This window comes from Lutra lutra, unplaced genomic scaffold (assembly GCF_902655055.1).
Source record: "Lutra lutra unplaced genomic scaffold, mLutLut1.2, whole genome shotgun sequence".
NCBI lineage: Eukaryota > Metazoa > Chordata > Mammalia > Carnivora > Mustelidae > Lutra > Lutra lutra.
The window spans coordinates 546467-565715 of NW_025923838.1; positions in this window are offsets into that span (position 1 = coordinate 546467).

The window sequence follows — 19249 nt, forward strand, 5'->3', positions numbered from 1 at the left end:
GAGGCCACCTCCAAATTCAGTGGATCTCATGGACACCAACTCCAGCCTGACCATCATCCTGACACTTGTCTTAACCTCAGATTCCCTGGAGTTTGCCTCAGAATCTGTATGTTGGGCCTGCGTTGCATTAGGCACTCACCTTAGACTTATCTTGGTTCTGAGGACTGCATCCAGAGAGTCCTGGTCCACAAGCCCTCCAGAGAAGGGACACTGGAGCCACAGCACAGGACTCTTCCTGCCCTCCAGAAGGAAAATGTTCCCTATGCAGCTGCACGCAACCAAATGATTAGGAGAAAGGTGCAAGAAACCCCACAGCCACCCTCATTTATGGAACCTGGCCCTGGAAACGAAAATACATTCTGTCCCTCAACCTGAGCCTCGACCTCCAGTCAACCACCCACGTGGCTGCGAGAGAGTCAACAGATCCGACTGGCCATCCCTCTAGGCATGAATCACAATTCTTTCAGTATTCAGTCATCGATACCAGAGTCCTTCTCTCAAATCCCTCTACATGGGAAACACTGAGCCACAAAACAGAACTCCTCTTGCCCCCCAGAGGCTATCTGAACTTATGTGAATCCTTCAGAGTTGGGCAAAACCTCTATTGCCTGCGAGGCCACACCAATTATTGCTGGCCACATGGGACACAAGCACCCCTTGTGAGCCTTAGCCTGAGCCCCATTTTCAACACAGCCCCATGGGTAGCTCAGCCCAATACCAGGATCTATGTACAGAGATGCCACTAGGACCTAATCCTAATAGGTAGGGTTTTCAGGCATCCATACATGGAGCCCTGCTCTCGACCCCTCCATATGGGGGACACCTGAGCCATAAAACAAGACAGGACCTCTTCCCCAGCATAGACCAAGCTATTTTTTTTTTTTTAATACGCAAAAACCCAGAGCGGGAGAAGTCTCTATGTCTCCTTGAGGCCACTCCCAGATTCGAGGGATCTCATGGACACAAATTCCAGCCTGAACAACCTCCTGAAACTCGCCTTAACCTCAGATCCCGGGAAGCATGCCTCAGTGACTGTAGCTTAGCCTTGTCATGTCCTCGGCCCTGACCATACCCCTAGATTGGCTTTTCAGACTTCTGTCCTCACAGTCATGGTCTACAATCACTCCAGAAAGGGAACACCGGAGCCAAACCACAAGAACCTGCCTGCCCTTCAGATGGAAATTGTGCCCTATGGAGCTACAGACAACCCTCAGATTAGGAGAAAGCTGCATGATACCCCTAAGGCAACCACGGTTGTGGAATCTGACCCTGGACACTAGTACCTATTCTGTCCCTTAACTTGAGCAGTGACCTGCAGTCAGGCATCCACGTAGCTGGCGCCAGTCAGCAGACTGGACCTCCGCTGCCCCATGCCCAAAGCCTAACCTTATGTTGAGTTCTCAGGCATCCATAACCAGAGCCCTGCTCTGGAATCCGTCCATTTGGAGGACCCTAGTGCCATAAAACAGGACTCGACCTGTCCTCCAGATTGAAACCATACTCTTTGGAGCTGTGCAAAGCCCCCTGAGCAGAAGAAACCTCCATGCCCTAACAGGACACCCACACCTTTGACGGCCCTAGGACACCAATTCTAGTGTGAGCGAATGCCTGACACTCTCCCTCAATTCAGAATCTGGTGACCTTTCCTCAGCATCTGCAGAGCAGAGATATATGCCCTAGACCATAAACAGAAAAAAAAGTGTGCGTTTTCAGATATCGGTCCCCAGAGTCCTGGAACACAAGTCCTCCAGATTGGGGATTCAGGAGCCGCATAACGGGATGATCCCTGCCCTCCAGATTGAAACTGTGCCCTATGGAGTTGCATAAAAACCCTAGATTAGGGGGAAGATGCACCACCCCCATGCCACCCACTTTCATATGCCACCCTGGATACTAATGCGTAGTCTGACACACCTGTGTCACATCCTCCAACCAGCCACCGAGACAGATGGGCCCAGAGTCAGGAGATCAGGCCTTCTATTCTCCTAGGCCCTTATGATAAACCTAGGTTAAATTATCAGGCATCCATACCCAGAGCCCTTCTCTCGAATTCCTCTACAAGGGGGACATCCTAGCCACAAAACAGAACATCACCTGCCCCTCAGAAGGAAACCTTGGTTTTTGGAGGTATGGAAAACTCTTGGAGATGGCAGAAACCTGCATTGCCCCTGTGGTCACGCCCTCTTTTGCAGGCCATCCCGGACACAAACACCAATTTTGACCCTTTGCCTGAGCCACATTTTCAACAAAACCCCATGATTAGCTCACCCCAGCGCCAGGAAATAAAGCCTGCCATGGCACTAAGACCAAATCCAAAACCTAGGCTGGGTTTTCAGGCATCCATGCCCAGAACCCTGCTCTCAAATCCCTCCATATAGGTGAACCCTGAATCATAAATCAGCACAGCACCTACCACCCAGAGTAGACCAAGCTATTTGGAACTGCACAAAAATCCCCAAGCTGGAGAAACTCCTTGCCCCCATGAGGCTAAACCTACATTCAGCAGATATCATCAGAACAAACTCCATCTGAACGACAGCCTGACACCTGCCTTAACTTCAGATTTCCTGGAGTTTGCCTCAGCGTCCTTATGTCTGGCCTGCCATGCCCTAGGCCCTAGCCCTAGCCCTAGCTTGGTTCTCAGGCCTCCGACCGAAGAGCACTGGTCCACAAGCCCTCCAGGTAGGGTACAGCAGAGAAACAGCATAGGACTCTTACTGCCCTCCAGGAGGAAAATGTGCCCTATGCAGTTGCACGCAACCCACAGATTAGGAGAAAGCTGCACGAAACCCCAAAACCATCCTCCTTTATGGAAGCTGGGCCTGGACACTAAAACACATTCTGCCCCTCAACCTGTGCCCCGACCTTCAGTCAGCCACTGACGTGGCTGGCATCAGAGTCAGCAGATCAGACTGGGCATTTCCCTAGGCACTAATCATAGTTATAGGTTGGGTTTTCAGGCATCATTCCCCAGAGCCCTTCTCTCAAATCCCTCCACATGGGGAACCCCTGAGCCACAAAGCAGAATGCCTATTTCCCCTCAGAAGCCTTCTGGAGTTATGGAAATCCCTCAGATTTGGGTGAAAACTGCATTGCCCCTGAGGCCCCACACATTTATGCTGGCCTTCTGGGACACAGACACCCATTGTGACCCTTAGCCTGAGCCCCATTTCAACACAGCCCCATGGGTAGCTTGGCCCAAGGCCAGATTCTACAGCCTGTGATGCCACTACGACCTAATCATAACAGTAGTTTGGGTTTTTAGGCATCCGTACACAGAGACGTGCTCTTGAATCCCTCCATATGGGGGACCCCTATGCTACAAAAGAGGATAGGACCTATTTCCCAGAATAGACCAAGCTATTGTTTAACTAAGCAATAATCCCAGAGCGGGAGAAAACCCCATGTCCCCATGAGGCTACTCCCAAATTCAACAGATCTCATGGACACACACTCCAGCCTGAGCAACCTCCTGAGACTCGCCTTAACCTCAGATCCCAGGGAGCTTACCTCAGTAACTGCCGATTAGCCCTGCCATGTCCTAGGCCCTGTCCATACCCTTAGATTGGCTTTTCAGACTTCCACCCTCACAGTCATTGTCTACATTCCTCCTGATAGGGAACCCCAGAGCCACACCACAAGACCTTGTCTTCACTCCAGATAGAAAATGTGCCCTATGAAGCTGTATGAAACCCCCAGATTACAAGAAAACTGCACGATACCCCTAAGCCACCCAATGTTGCCAAAGCCACCCTTGGACACTAATCCACATTCTGTCCCTCAACCTGAGAACAGACTTCCAGTCAGCCACCCATGTAGCTGGCACTGGAGTCATCAGATCAGACCTTCCATGTCCCATCCCCAAAGACTAACCCTAGGTTGAGTTTTCAGGCATCCATAACCAGAGCCCTGCTCTGGAATCCCTCCATTTGGAGGACCCTAGAGCAATACAATAGGACTCCACCTGTCCTGCAGGTTGAAACCATAGTATTTGGAACTGTGCAAAGCCCCCCGAGCAGGAGAAACATCCATTCCCCAGCAGGTCACCCACACATTTGGCAGCCCTATGATACCAATTTTAGTGTGAGTGAATGCCTGACACTCTCCCTCAATTCAGGATCAGGTGACCTTGCCTCAGCATCTGCAGGTCAGGGGATCCATGCCATAGACCCCACACATAAACCTAACCTGGCTTTTCACATATCAGTCCCGAGTCCAGGAACCAAAGCCCTCCAGATTGGGGAGTCAGGAGCCACACAACTGGATGATCACTGCCCTCCATATTGAAACCGTGCCCTCTGGAGCTGCACTAAACCCCTAGAATAGGGGAAACGTGCAAGACCCCTGATGCCACCGCACCTTCGTATGCCACTCTGGATACTAATGCGCCGGTGGCCACAACCTGAATACTGATCACCAATCAGCCATCAAGTCAGCTAGACCCAGAAGCAACTGATTGGAACTGCCATGCCCCTAGGCCGAAATTCTAACCCTACTTTGGGTTTTCAGGCATCCATTCATAGAGCCCTTCTTTGGAATCTCTCTTCATGGAGGATCCCTGATCCATAACACCAATCTCCTCTTGCCCTCCAGGAAGGACTCTTTGCTTTATGGAGCTAAGGAAAGCCCTCGGAGGTGGAAGAAATCTGCTTGGCCCCTGAACCACGCCCATTCCTGCAGGCCGCCATGGACATAATCACCCATTGTGACCCTTATCCTGAGCCCCATTTTGATCATAGCCCCAAAAGTGCCTTGGCCCAGAGCCAGGGTATAAGGCCTGCCATGCCACAAGGACCTAATCCTAACCCTCAGTTGGGTTTTCAGGACTCAGTTCCAGAGCCAAGTAGGTTTATCCTCTTTGGGGTTTTTGGGAAGCCCCATAGGGCCCATTGTCCTTCTGATGGGTAGGCAGAGAGCTGCACTGTGTCTTCAGAATTCCCAATATGCCCCAAAGCCCACCAGATTGGGAATTCTGGAGCCACAACTCAGCATTCTGCCAGCCCACCTAAATGAAAACCTGTCTTCTGGGAATGACCAAAAACTCCAAAAGGGAATCAACCTGCATAGCCCTTGATGACATTCCAATTTTAAAGGCAAGTGTGCACAAATGCTCTGTCTGACACAGCCTGAGCTCCTGACAGCAACCCTCACTGCTGCCTGTATATCCAGCAGATTGGATCTGCCATGGCCCTAGGCCATTGTCTCTCCCCAACCTGGCTTTTCAGGCATCTGTCCCCAGACATTAACTCAAATCCCCACATACAGGAGAACCTGATGCACAAAACAGAAATCCTCCTTCCCCATGCCAAGGCTTCCCAAGCAAGCCTTGCTGATGGTATGGGTGTCAAACCTTCAGTGTAGGAGCAACCTGCATGGCCCAGGGTGCCGAGCCCACTACGAGGGCGGACTTGGGCACAAACACGCATTGTGACCTTCAGCCTGAGCCCTGTTTTCAAGAAAGACCCCTTGGCAGCTGGACCAAGAGCCTGCATATCAGGATTGCCATGCCCCTAGGCCTAAATCCTGACCCAAGGTGGGGTTTTCCAGGCACCCGTACCCAGAGCTCTGCTATAGAATCCCTCTTTTGGGGGGACCCCTGAGACAGAAAACAGGATGCCTCCCTTCCCCCAGAATGACACTAAAATATTCAGAGCTGGGCAAAATCCCCAGAGAGGGAGAATCTTCCATGGCCCCAGAAGGACACCCCTGCATTCTCCAGCCATTATAGACACAAAATTCAGAGACAAAAGCCCAAGAGATACCACCTCATACTCGCTCTAATTTCAGATCCCGAGTAGCTGGCCTCAGGGTCTCCAGATCAGTCCTGCTATACCCTCAGTCCTAACCCTAAGCCGAGTTTTTGTTTCCAGACTTCTGTCCCAGATCCCTGGCCCACACACCCTCTAGGCTGAGGCCTCCAGAGCCACACCCCAGGACTGTGCCTGCTCTCCCAACAGAAAGTGTGCCCTTTCCATTTACCCAAACCCTTCATATTAGGTGAAACCTACAAGGCCCCCGAGGAGGCCACCCTAATATCGTAGGTCACCTTGGATGGAAATGTGCCATCTGAAACACCCTGAGCACTTACTTCTGGTCAGACACCCGGGTAGATGGCCCCAGAGATAGAAGAATAAACATGATATGCCCTTAGGCCCTGATTTAAACTCTAGCTTAGATTTTCAGGCTTCTGTTCCCAGAGACCTGGTCTCTGATACCAACATATGGGGGATCTCTGAGGCCCAAAACAGAACACCTCCTGTCCCAAAAAGGAACACTTCCTATTTGGAGCTGTATCAAACTATCAGGGTACGAGAATCCTGCATGGCCCCTGAGCCACTCCTACATTTCAATATATCCCTGGACACAAAATCGCGTTTGACCCATCAGTATGAGACTCCATTTCAACTCAGCCTCCTGGGTAGCTCGCCTCAGAGCCAGCAGATCGAACCTGCTTGTTCTGAGATGCCAGTGGGAATACGAGTTGGGGTCTCCAGGCATCCATTCGTAGAGCCCTGATCTCAAATATTTCCATATGGGGGACCCTTGAGCCATCGAACAGGACTCCCCCGTCCGGCAGAAGGAAACCTTACTGTTTGGAGCAGCTCACAACCACAGAATTGGAAAACCACCATGGCCTAATGAGGTCACCCCTTCATTAGGTGACCATCATGGTCACAAACCAGCCTGAGCCAATGTCTGATACTCGCCCCTTACTTCAGATACTGAAGATCTTGATTCAGCATCTGCAGAGTGGGCTGCTGTGCCTTCGCCCCAAAACCTAACCCTAGTTTGTGCTTTCAGACTTCCTTCCTCACACTCCTGGCCCACAAGCCCTCCAGATTGGGAATTCTGGAGCCACAATGCAGCACTCTGCCTGCACACCAGAAGAAAATCGTTGCCCTATGGGTCTTCCCAAAAACCCCAATGAGGCTCAACCTGCATGCCCCTCAACTGCACCCCTATTTCAGAGGCAGCCCTGAGCACTAATGCTCTGTCTGACACAGCCTGAGCCCACACCTCCCATAAGACACCCAGACTGCTGACCGTATATCCAGCAGATTGGACCTGCCATGGCCCAAGGCTGTCATGGCTCCCCAACCAGGGCTTTCAGGCTTCTGTCGTCAGACCTTATCTCAAATAACTGCATATCAGGGAACCTGGTGCACAAAACAGAACCCCTCCTACCCTATGGCAAGAATTTTTGCTGTTGGGATGGGTGTCAAACCCTCAGAGGAGGAGACAACTGAATGGCCCATGAGGACACGCCCATGCTTGAGGGCTGCCTTGGGAACAACCATGCATTGGGAACCTCAGCCTGAGCCCCGTTTACAAATAATGCCCCTCGGTAGATGGTCCAATGGCCCAAATATTGGGCTTGACATGCCCCTAGGCCCTAATCCCAACCCAAGTTTGTATTTTCCAGTTGCTGGTACCCAGAGCTCTGCTCTGGAAGCCCTGTTACTTGGGGAACACCGAGACAGAAAACAGGACTCCTTCATCCCCCTGACTGACACCAAACTTTTGGGAACCAGGTAAAATCCCCAGAAAGAATCTCCATGGCCCCACACCTGCATGCCGAGGCCATCCTAGAATTAAAAACCAGAGACATAAGCCTGAGCTCCTGCCTCACACTCGCACTAAGTTCAGATCTTGAGGAGCTGGTCAGGAAATGTACATTTATCCTCCCATACCGCCGGCCCTAACCCTAAACCAACAGCATTTTTTCAGACTTCTGTCCCCAGAGTCCTGGGCCACACCCCCTCAGGGTGGGGCCTCAGGAGACAAACTTCAGAATTGTGCCTGCCCTCACAAAGGAAAATGTGCCCTTTACAGTTGCTCAAAACTTCCAGATTCGGGAAAACCTAAAAGGCCCCCAAAGCCACTCCATTTTGCAGGTTGCCCTGGGCAAAATTGTGCAGTCTGACACACCCTGAGCAAATACCTCTTGTCATCCACCAATGTACATGGCCCCGGAGATAAATCATTGAACCTGACATGCCTCTTGGCCTTAATCTGAGCCCTAGCATAGGTTTTCAGGCATCTGTCCCCAGAAGCCTGGTCTCAGATACCAATATATGGGGGGTCCCAGAGGCCCTGGGGCTGGCTGGCTCTGAGGCGAGCTACCCAGGAGGCTGAGTTGAAATGGAGTCTCATACTGTCCCAAGAAGGGAACCTGGCTATTTGGAGCTGTGTCAAAGCCTCACGGTAGGGTAACCCTGCATGGCTACTGAGCCACCACCGCATTCCAAGGAATCCCCATACACAAAGCTGCATTGTGACCCATTGCATGAGACCGATTTCAACTCAGCCCCCTGGGTACCTCCCCCAAGGGACAACAGATCGAACCTGCCATGTTCCTACACTGCAATTCTTACAAGACAGGGGGGTTTCTGGACAGGAACATGTAGAGCCGTGCTCTAGAATCTTTCTGTATGGGGCAGTCTTGAGCCATCAAACAGGAATCCCCCTGTCACACAGAAGGAAAACGTGCTCTTTGGAGCAGCTCAAAACCCCAGAGTGGGAAAACCTCCATGACATTATGAGGCCACCCCTCCATTAAGGGGCCATCATGGACACATACTCCACCTGAGCCAACGTCTGATCCTCGCCCTTACTTCAGATACTAGGGATCTCGAATCAGCCATTGCAGAATGGATCTGCTGTGACCTTGGCCCGAAACATAACCATAGCTTGTGTTTTGAAATTTCCGTCCTCACACTCCTGGCTGAAAAGCCCTTCAGATTGTGAATTCTGTAGCCACCACACAGCACTCTGCCTGCCCAACAGAAAGAAGAACTGCCCTATAGGTCTGCCCAGAAACCCCACGAGGATCAACCGGCACCGCCCTGAAGGGCAATCAAATATCATAGGCTGCCCTGTGCACTAATGCTCTGACACAGCCCTAGCCCAGACATCTGGTCAGCCAAACAAAGAGCGGGCTGCATATCCAGCGCATCAGAACTGCTATGGTCCGAGGCCGGCATCTCTACCCAACCTGGGTATTCAGGCCTCTGTCCCCAGACCTTATATTAAATGCCTTCCTATGGGGGAAACTGCTGCACAAAAGAGTACTCCTTATTGCCCATGGTAGGCAACCTTGCTGTTGGGATGAGTGTCAAAACCTCAGAGTGGAAGCCAGCTGCATGGCCCATGAGAGAACGCCCACTCAAGAGGGAACCCTGGGCACAAACACACATTGTGACCCTCAGCCTGGGCCCATTTTCAAACGAGCCCCCTCAGTAGCTGGACCAGGAGCACGCATACTGAACCTAACATGCCCCTAGGCCCAAATCCTAACCCTCGGTGGGGTTTTCCAGGAGCCCAGACCCAAAGCACGTCTCTGGAATCCCTGTTTTGGGGGAACCACTGAGACAGAAAACAGGACACTTCCCTTCCCCCAGAGTGACACCAAACTATTGGGATCTGGGCAAAATGCCCAGAGAGGGAGAACCTTCCATGGGCCCATTAGGCCATCGCTACATTAAGCAGCCATCATAGACACACAATCCACAGAGAAGGGCCTTAGCTACCGCCTCACCATCACCCTAATTTCAGATCCTGTGGAGCTGCCATCAGGGTCTGCAGATAGGGCTGGCGATCCCCTCGGCCCTGACCCTAACCCGAGTTTGTGTTTTCTGACTTCTGTCGCCAAAGCCATGACCCACACAACCTCCAAGATGGGGCCACTGGAGCCAAACCGCAAAATGGTGCCTGATCTCTCAAAGGAAACTCGGGCCGCCCCAGCTGCCCAAACCCTCCAGATTGGGAGAAATATGCAAGGTCCCTGAACCCACCCCAATTTCTAGGCCGCTCTGGACAAAAATGCGCAGTCTGACACACTCTTAGCACCTTCCTCCAGGCAGAAACCCATGTAAATGGCCCTAGAGACAGAAGATTGAAACTGACATGCCCTCAGCACCTAATCGGAACCCTAGCTTGGGTTTTCAGGCATCAGTCCCCAGAGGCGAGAACTTGAATACCAATATAAGTACCAACACGTGGTCCCTGAGCCACAAACAGAACACCTACTGTACCCAGAAGGAAACTTTGCTCTTGGGAGCTGTGTCCAACCCTCAGGGTAGTAGAATCCTGCATTGCCCCCGAGTCACCGCTACATTCCAAGGTCTCCCTAAACAAAAACCAGCAGTGTGACCCATCAGCATGAGACTCCACGTCAACTCAGCCCCCTTGGCACATCGCCCCAGAGCCACAAGATCGAACCTGCCATGTTCCTAGGTTGCTATGGTAACATGAGGCGGGCTTTCTAGGCATCCATGTGGAGAGCTCTGCTATCCAATCTTTCCGTATGGGGACCCTGGAGCCATCAAACCGGACTCCCCCTGTCCCACAGAAGGAAACATTGCTGTATGGAGCAGCTCACAAGCCCCAGAGTGGATAAATGTCCATTACCTCATGAGGACACCCCTCCATTATTCAGCCATCATGGACAGAAATTCCAGCGTGAGTGAACGTCTGACACTCACTGTTATGTCAGATGCTGGAGATCTCCAGTCAGCCGCTGCCAATTGGAACTGCTATGCCCTCATCCCTGAACCTAACTCTAGCTTGTGTTTTCAGACTTCTGTCCTCAAACTCCTTGCCCGCAAGTCCTCCAGACTGGGAATTCTGGAGCCACAAGGCAACATTCTGCTTACTCAACAGAAAGAAGTGCCCTATGGGTCTGCCCAGAAACCCCAAATGAGGATCAAACTGCACCACCCACGAGGGGAACCCAATATCATAGGAGGCCCTGTGCACTAATGGTCTGTCTGACACAGCCTGAGGCCCGACCTCCTGTCAGCAACCCAGATAGCTAACTGCATATCGTGCAGAAGGGACCTGCCTTGAACCTAGGCCGCCATCTCTACACAACCTGGGTATTCAGGCATCTGTCCCTAGACCTTATCTCAAATCCCTGCCTATGGGGGAACATGATGCACAAAACAGAACTCCTCCTTGCCCATCGCAGGAAGCAATGCTGTTGGGATGGGTGTTAAACCGTCAGGGGAGGAGAGACTTGAGAGGCCCAGGAGGGCTCCCCCACTCCTGAGGGCAGCTTTGGGCACAAATAAGCATTGTGACCCTCAACCTGAGCCCCCTTCCCATATAAAGCGCCTCGTGAGTTGGACCAAAAGCCCATATATGTGGCTTGCCATGCCCCTAAGCCTACCTCCTGACCCAAGGTGGGCTTTCCCAGGCGCCCATACCAAAAGCCCTGCTCTGGAATCCCTCTGGTCCTTTCGGGGTCCCCTGTGACAGAAAACAAACTGCTCCCTTCCCCAAGAATGACACCAAACTATTGAGATCCAGAGAGGGAGAACATTCCATCACCCCATGAGGCCACCCCTACATTACGGGGCCAAACTAGACACAAAATCCAGAGCCAAAATCCTTAACTACACCATCACACTTGCCTTGATTTAAAATCCCCAGCAGCTGCCCTCAGGGTCTGGACAAACAGGGGCATTCTGACACAAGCTGAGCAACAACCCCCACGCAGACACGCAGACAGATGTTCCCAGAGACAGAAGATAGAAGCGGACAGGGCCCTAGGCCAGAATCTGAACCCTAGCTTTGGTTTCCAGGCATCTTCCATCAGAGGCCTGGTGTCGAATACCAGCATATGGGGGTTTCCTGAGGCACCAAACAGAACAACCCTAGTCCCCACATGGGAAGCTTGCTCTTTGGAGCTGTGTCAAACCCTTCTGAGTAGGAGAATCCTGCAGGGCCCTGAGCCACCGCCTCATTCCAAGATCTCCATGGATAAAAACCCACATTATGACCCATCCTCGTGAGACTCCATTTCAACTCAGCACGCTGGGTAGTTCCCCCATGGCCAGGAGATTGAACCTGCATTGTCTCTAGGAGCCAATGGGAATGCGACGTGGGGTGTCCAGGTATCCATCCTTAGAACCCAGCTCTGGAGTCTTTCCGTATGAGGTGTACTGGAGCCATCCATGCTGTCTTGACTCTCCCGCACAAGGCAATCTTGCGGTTTGGAGCAGCACAAAACCCCCAGCGTGGGAAAACCTCCATGGCCTCAAGACCCCCTCCCCCTTCATGAAGGGGCCATCATGGACACAAACTCCAGCCTCAGCCAACCTCTTATCCTCACCATGACTTCAGATGAAAGAGATCTCGATTCAGCATCTGCAGAGTGGGCCTGCCATGCCCTTGTCCCCAAACCTAAACCTACCTTGTGTTTTCAGACTTCCGTCCTCACACTCCTGGGCCACAAGCCCTCCAGACTGGAATTCCGGAACCACAACACAGCACTCTGCCTACCGAGCAGAAGAAAAACATTGCCTTATGAAACTGCCCTAAATCCCCCAATGTGGCTGAATCCTACACTGCCCTCGACCACACCCCAATTTCATAGGCTGCCCTGGGAAATAATGTTCTGTCAGGCATAGCCTGAGACCAGAAATCCTGACAGACATCCAGACAGCTCGCCGCACACCCGGCATATCGGACCCGTCATGGGCTTAGTCCCTCATCTCTTCCCAACCTGGGTTTTCAGGCATCTGAAACTAGATCTTATCTCCAATACCTGCCTGGTGGAGGGGGGAGAACCTGATGCCCAATCAGAACTCCTCCTTCCCCAAGGCAGGAAACCTTGCTGTTCACGTGGTGTCAAACCTTCAGGGCAGGAGAAACCAGCATGGCCCATGAGGCCATACACATGCTTGAGGACCGCCTTGGGCACAAACACGCATTATGTCCCTCAGCATGGGCCCCCTGCTCAAGGAAGGCCCCTTAGTGCCTGGACCAAGAGCCTGCATATGAGGCTTGCCATGCCCCTAGGCCACCAATCCCAACCAGAGGTCGCGTTTTCCAACACCCGAACCCAGGGTTCTGCTCTGAAACGCCTCTTTTGGAGGGACATCTGAGGCAGAAAACAGGACTCCACCCTTCCCACAGGATGACCCCAAACTCTTGGGAACTGGGCCAAATCCCCAGAGAGGGATACTCGTCCATGGACAATGAGGCCACCCCTACATTCCACAGACATCCTTGACACAAATACCAGAGACAAAAGCCTGAGTGACCGACTCCCACTCACCCTTCTTTCATATCCTGAGGAGCTCCCCTCACAGTCTGTATATTGGGCCTGCCATATCCTCAGCCCCAAACCAAAGGCAAGTTTGTGTTTTCAGACTTCTGTCCCCACACCCCTGGCCCACACACCCTCCAGACTGGGGCCCCTGGAGCAACACTGCAGGGCTGTGTCTGCCCTTTCCAAGGAAACAGTGCCCATTCCATGGGTCACAGCCCTACAGATTAGGAGAAACCTCCAATGTCCCCGAGGACATCCCAATTGTGTAGGCTGCCTTGGACAAATAGGGGTGATCTGACACAAGTTGAGGAACTACCTCCAAGCAGACAAGCAGGAGGAAGTCCTCAGAGACAGTAGATTGTCCCAGACAAGCCCCTAAGCCCTAATCTGAACCCTTGCTTTGGTTTCCAGGCATCTCTCCTCAGAGTCCTGGTTTCCAATACCAGCATATGGGGTTTTCCTGAGGCACCAATCATAACACCTCTTGTCTCCACATGGGAAACTTGCTCTTTGGAGCTGTGTCCATACCCTCCACTTAGGAGAATCCTTCAGGGCCCCCGTGCACTGCCACATTCCAAGGTCTCCATGGACACAAATCCACACTATGCTCCATCCTCAGGAGAGTCCTTTTCAACTCAGCCCCCTGGTTAGCTCCCCCAGAGCCAGGAGATTGAACTGGCCTTGTCGCTAGGAGACAATGGGATTGCGAGTTGGGGTACCCAGGCATCCATTTTGAGAACCCTGCTCTCGAGTCTTTCTGTATGGGGAGTCCTGGAGCCATCCAACAGGATTCAACTGATTGGCAAACGGAATCCTTGCGGTTTGGAGCATATCATAACTCCCAGCATGAGAAAAACTCCATGGCCTCATGAGGCACCCCCCCCTTCATGAAGGGCCAAATAGACACAAACTCCAACCTGAGTACACGTCTGATCCTCGCCCTGATTTCAAATGCAGGAGATCTCTATTCAGCTTCTGCAGAGTGGGCCTGCCATGCTCTCATCACAAAACCTAACCCTAGCTTGTAATCTCAGACTTCCGTCCTCACACTCCTGCCCCACAAGCCCTCCAGATTGGGAATTCCGGAGCCACAACACAGCACTCTGCCTGTCCACCAGAAGAAAAACGTTGCCCTATGGGGCTGCCCAGAAACCCTCAATGAAGATAAACCTCATGGACCTCGACTGCACCCCATTCCATAGGCTGTTGTGGTCGCTAATGCTCTTTCTGAAATAGCCTGAGCCTAGGCCTCCCAACAGACACCCAGAGAGCTGGCCATACATTCAGCACATCGGACTCGTTGTGACATTAGGCAGTCATGTCTTCCAAACCTGGGTTTTCAAGCATCGGATTCTACACCTCATCTCCAATCCTTGCACAGGGGGGACCCTGAGGCACAAATCAGAGCTCCTCCTTCCCCATGGCAGGAAACCTTGCTGTTGGCATGTGGTCAAACCTTCAGGGTTGGAGAATCCTGCATGGCCCATGCTTGAGGGCCACCTTGGGCTCAAACACGCATTGTGAGCCTCAGCGTGAGCCCTGTGTTCAAGGAAGGCCTCTCAGTGGCTGGAGCAAGAGCCCGCATATGGGGCTTGCCATGTCACTAGGCCCCAATCCTAACCAGAGATCAGGTTTTCCAGTCACCCATTCCCAGAGATCTCCTCTGGGATCCCGCTTTGGAGGGATACCTGAAAGAGAAAACAGGAACCCCACCTTCTCACCAAATGACCCCAAATTCTTGGGAGCCGTTCCAAATCCCCAGAGAAGGAGATTCACCAAGGCCCATGAGGCCACCCCTACATTCCATGGCCATCCTTGACACAAAATCCAGAGACAATAACCTGAGCGACTGCCTCCCACTCGCCCTTCTTTCATATCCCGAGGGGCTGCCCTCGCAGTCTATAGATCGGGCCTGCCATACTCTGTGTCCCAAACCTAAGCCAAGTTTGTGTTTTCATACTTCTGTCCCCACAGCACTGGTCCACACACCCTCCAGCTGGGAACTCTGGAGCCACACTGCAGCACGGTGTCTGCCCTCTCCAAGGAAACTATGCCCATTCCATTGGTCACAACCCTACAGATTAGGAGAAACCTCGAAGGCCCCCAAGGCCATCCCAATAGTGGAGGACGCCCTGGACAAACAGGGGAGATCTGACACAAGCTGAGAAACTACCTCCACTGAGACACACAGACAGATGTCCCCAGAGACAGGAGATTGAAACGGACAGGGTCCTAGGCCCTAAACTGTAACCTAGTTTGGTCTCCAGGCGTCATTCTTCAAAGGCCTGGATTGGAAAACCAGCACAACGACATTTCCTGAGGCATCAATCAGAACACCTCTCATCTCTGCATCGGAAGCTTGCTTTTTGGAGCTCTGTCAAACCCTCCAGGTTGGAGAATCCTACATGGCACCTGAGCCACGGCCACATTCGAAGGTCTCCATGGACACAAACACACAGGATGACCCATCCTCATGAGAGTCCATTTCAATTTAGCTCCAAGGGTAGCTCGCCCCAGGGCCAGCAGGTCGAACATACCTTGTCGTGAGGAGCTAAGGGGAATTCGAGGTGGGGTGTCCAGTCATCCATCCTTAGAAGCCTCCTCTCAAGTCTTTCCATAGGAGCATCCTGGAGCCATCCAGCAGGACTCGACTGTCGTGCAGAAGGAATCCTTGTGGTTTGGAGCAGTTCCCAACCCCTAGCGTGGCAAAACCTCCATGGCCTCATGAGGATCTCCCCCGCTTCATGAAGGGGCCATCATGGACACAGTCTCCAACTTGAGCCACGTCTGATCCTCGCCCTGACTTCAGACGCAGGATATCTCGATTCAGCCTCTGCAGAGTGGGCCTGCCATGCCCTCGGCCCCAAACTTAACCATAGCTTGTGTTCTCAGACTTCCTTCCTCACACTCCTGGCCCACAAGCCCTCCAGATTGAGAATTCTGGAGCCACAATGCAGCACTTTGCCTGCCTACCAGAAGAAAAACGTTGCCCTATGGGGCTGACCAGAAACCCTAAATGAAGATCAACCTGCACAGCCCCCAAACACGCCCGTTTTTCCAATGCTGCTCTGGGCAGTAATGCACTGTCTGACACAGCCTGAGCCCAGTCCTCCTGACAGACACACAGACAGCTGGCTGCACACCCCACACATCAGACCCACCATGGCCTTAGGCTGTCATCTCTTCCCAAGCTGCATTTTCAGGAATCTGAACCTAGACCTTATCTCCAATCCCTGCACAGGGGGGAACCTGATGCACACATCAGAACTCCTCCTTTCCCACGGCAGGAAACTTGCTGTTGGCATGGTGTCAAGCCTTCAGGGTAGGAGAAATATGCATGGCCCATGCGTTGACGCCCATACTTGAAAGCCACCTTGCGCACAAACATGCATTGTGATCCTCAGTGTGAGCCCCGTGTTCATGGAAGACCTCTCTGTTGCTGATCCAAGAGCCCATATATGGGACTCTCCATGCCTCTATCCCTCCAATCCTAACCAGAGGTCAGGGTGTCTAGTCGCCCTTACCCAGGACTCTGCTCTGGAATCCCTCTTTGGAAGGAAACCTAAGGCAGAATACAGGACTCCTCTCTTCTCACAGAATGATCCAAACTCTTGGGAGCAGGATCAAATCCCCAGAGAGGGAGACTCTACCATGACCCATGAGGCAACCACGATGTTCCACGGCCATACTTGAAACAAAATTCAGAGACAAAAACCTGAGCGTTCGCCTCCCACTCAGCCCTCTTTCATATCCCGAGGAGACCCCCTCACAGTCTGTATATCGCCACTGCCATACCCTCGGCTCCAAACATAAGCCGAGTTTATGTTTTCAGACTTCTGTCCCCACAGCTCTGGCCCACAGCTGGGGCTTCTGGAGCCACACCGCAGGACAGTGCCTAACCTCTCCAAGGAAAATGTGCCAATTTCACTGGCCACAACCCTACAGATTAGGAGAAACCTCCAAGGCCCCCGAGGACATCCCAAGAATGGAGGAAGCCCTGGACAGACAGGGGCATTCCGATACATGGCGCTCCCAATGAGGGTCACAATGCGTGTTTGTGCCCAAGGCAAAAACCTTCCATCCAGCACAAACCCTGCTGGATGGCTCGAGGACGCCACATACGGTTAGACTTGAGATCAGGTTTTTAAAGATGGATGCCTGTATACTCCACTTCCCATTCGCATTGGCTCCCAGCCACAAGGCAGTTTTGATTAGCTAGCTCTGGGGCGAGCTCAGGGAGCTTAGGCAAGGAAGGTCTCTCAGGGCTTGGACCAAGAGCCTGCATATGGGGCTTAACATACCTCTAGGCCCCAATCCTAACCAGAGATTGGTTTTTCCAGTCACCCGTACCCAGGTCTCTGCTTTGGAATCCCCCTTTGGTGGAACACCTGACAGAGAAAGCAGGACCCCTTCCTTTGCACAGAATGATCACATACACTTGGGAGCTGTGTCAAATTTCTGGAAAGGGAGGCTTGTCAATGGCCCATGAGGGCCCCCCTACATTCCACAGTTATCCTTGACACAAAATCCAGAGACAAAAGCCTGAGCAACCACCTTCCACTCGCCCTTCTTTCATATCCTGAGGAGCTGCCATCACGTTTGTAGATCGGGCCTGCCATATCCTGGGCCCCAAAACTAAGCTGAGTTTGTGTTTTCAGACTTCTGTCCCCACAGGTCAGGCCCACACACCCTCCAGGCTGTGGCCTCTGGAGCCACACCGCAGGTCTGTGTCTGTCCTTCAGAAGAAACTGTGCCCATTCCATTGGACACAGCCCTACAGATTTGGAGAAACCCCCAGGGCCCGCGGCCATCCCAATAGTGTAGGCCACCCTGGACAAACAGGGACATTCTGAAACAAGCTGAGCAACTACCTCCATTCAGACATGCAGGCAGTTGTACCCAGAGACAGAAGATTGGACTGGACAGGCCCCTAGGGCCGAATCTGAACCCTAGCTTTGGTTTCCAGGGATCTCTCCTGAGAGGCTTTGTTTTGCATACCAGCATATGGGGGTTGCCTGAGGGACCAAACAGAACACCTCTCGTCTCCACATGGGAAGCTTGCTCCTTGGAGCTGTGTCACCCTCCGGGTAGGAGAAAAGTGCATGACCCCTGTGCCACTGCCACATTCCACGGTCTACATGGACACAAACCCACATTATGACCCATCCTCAGGAGAGTCCATTTCCACTAAGCCCCCTGGGTAGCTCGCAGGAGAGACTGAAGAAAGAACATGCCTTGTGGTTAGAAGCCAATGGGAATGTGAGGTAGTGTTTCCAGTCATACATCATTAGAGCCCTGTTCTCGAGTCTTTCCTTATGGGGCATCCTGGAGCCATCCATCAGGACTCGACTGTCCTGCAGAAGGAGATCCTGTGTATTTGAACAGGTTACAACCTCAAGCATGGGAAACCGTCCATGGCCTCATGATGCCTAACCTTCATGAAGGGGCCATCATGGACACAACCTCCAGGCTGAGCCAACGTCTGATACTCGCCCTGACTTCAGATACAGGAGATCTCGACTCAGTCTCTGCATCATGGGCCTGCCATGCCTTGGCCTGAAACCAAAACTTAGAGTGAGCTTTCAGAATTCCATCCTCACACTCCTGAAACACAAGACCTCCCGATCAGAAATTCCAGAGACACAAAAGAGCACTCTGCCTACCCACCAGAAGAAATAAAAAATTGTCCTATTGGGCTGTACAGAAACCCCCAATGAGGATCAACCTGCACGGTGTGTTTTTTCAGACTTCTGTCCTCACAGCCTAACCCTAGCCCTAGCTCTAACCCTAGCCCTATCCCTAAACCTAGCCCTAGCCCTAACCCTTACCCTAACCCTAACCCTACCCTAACCCTAACCCTGTGGAGGCTTTTCCCTGAAATTCGGATGGTGGCTCAGTTCTCATCGTTTCATCCTGGTTGAGCCCTCAGTATTAGGGTCCATGATCAAAGGAGTGAGACTGATACAAAGCGAAGATCAAGCAAAGCTTTATTTCAAGCTAAGCATTGAGAATCAAATGGACCAATCAGTGCCGTCTCTTGTAAAGAGGCGAACTCTCTCAGCCTCACAGCCTAATTTTTATAGAGATAGTTTAGCCAGGCTATACACAGGTGGCCAATGAGGTTGCAATACATAGAGAAAACTGCACAGTCAAGTTATGTCACACAAGGGTGGCCAAATGAATCACAATACA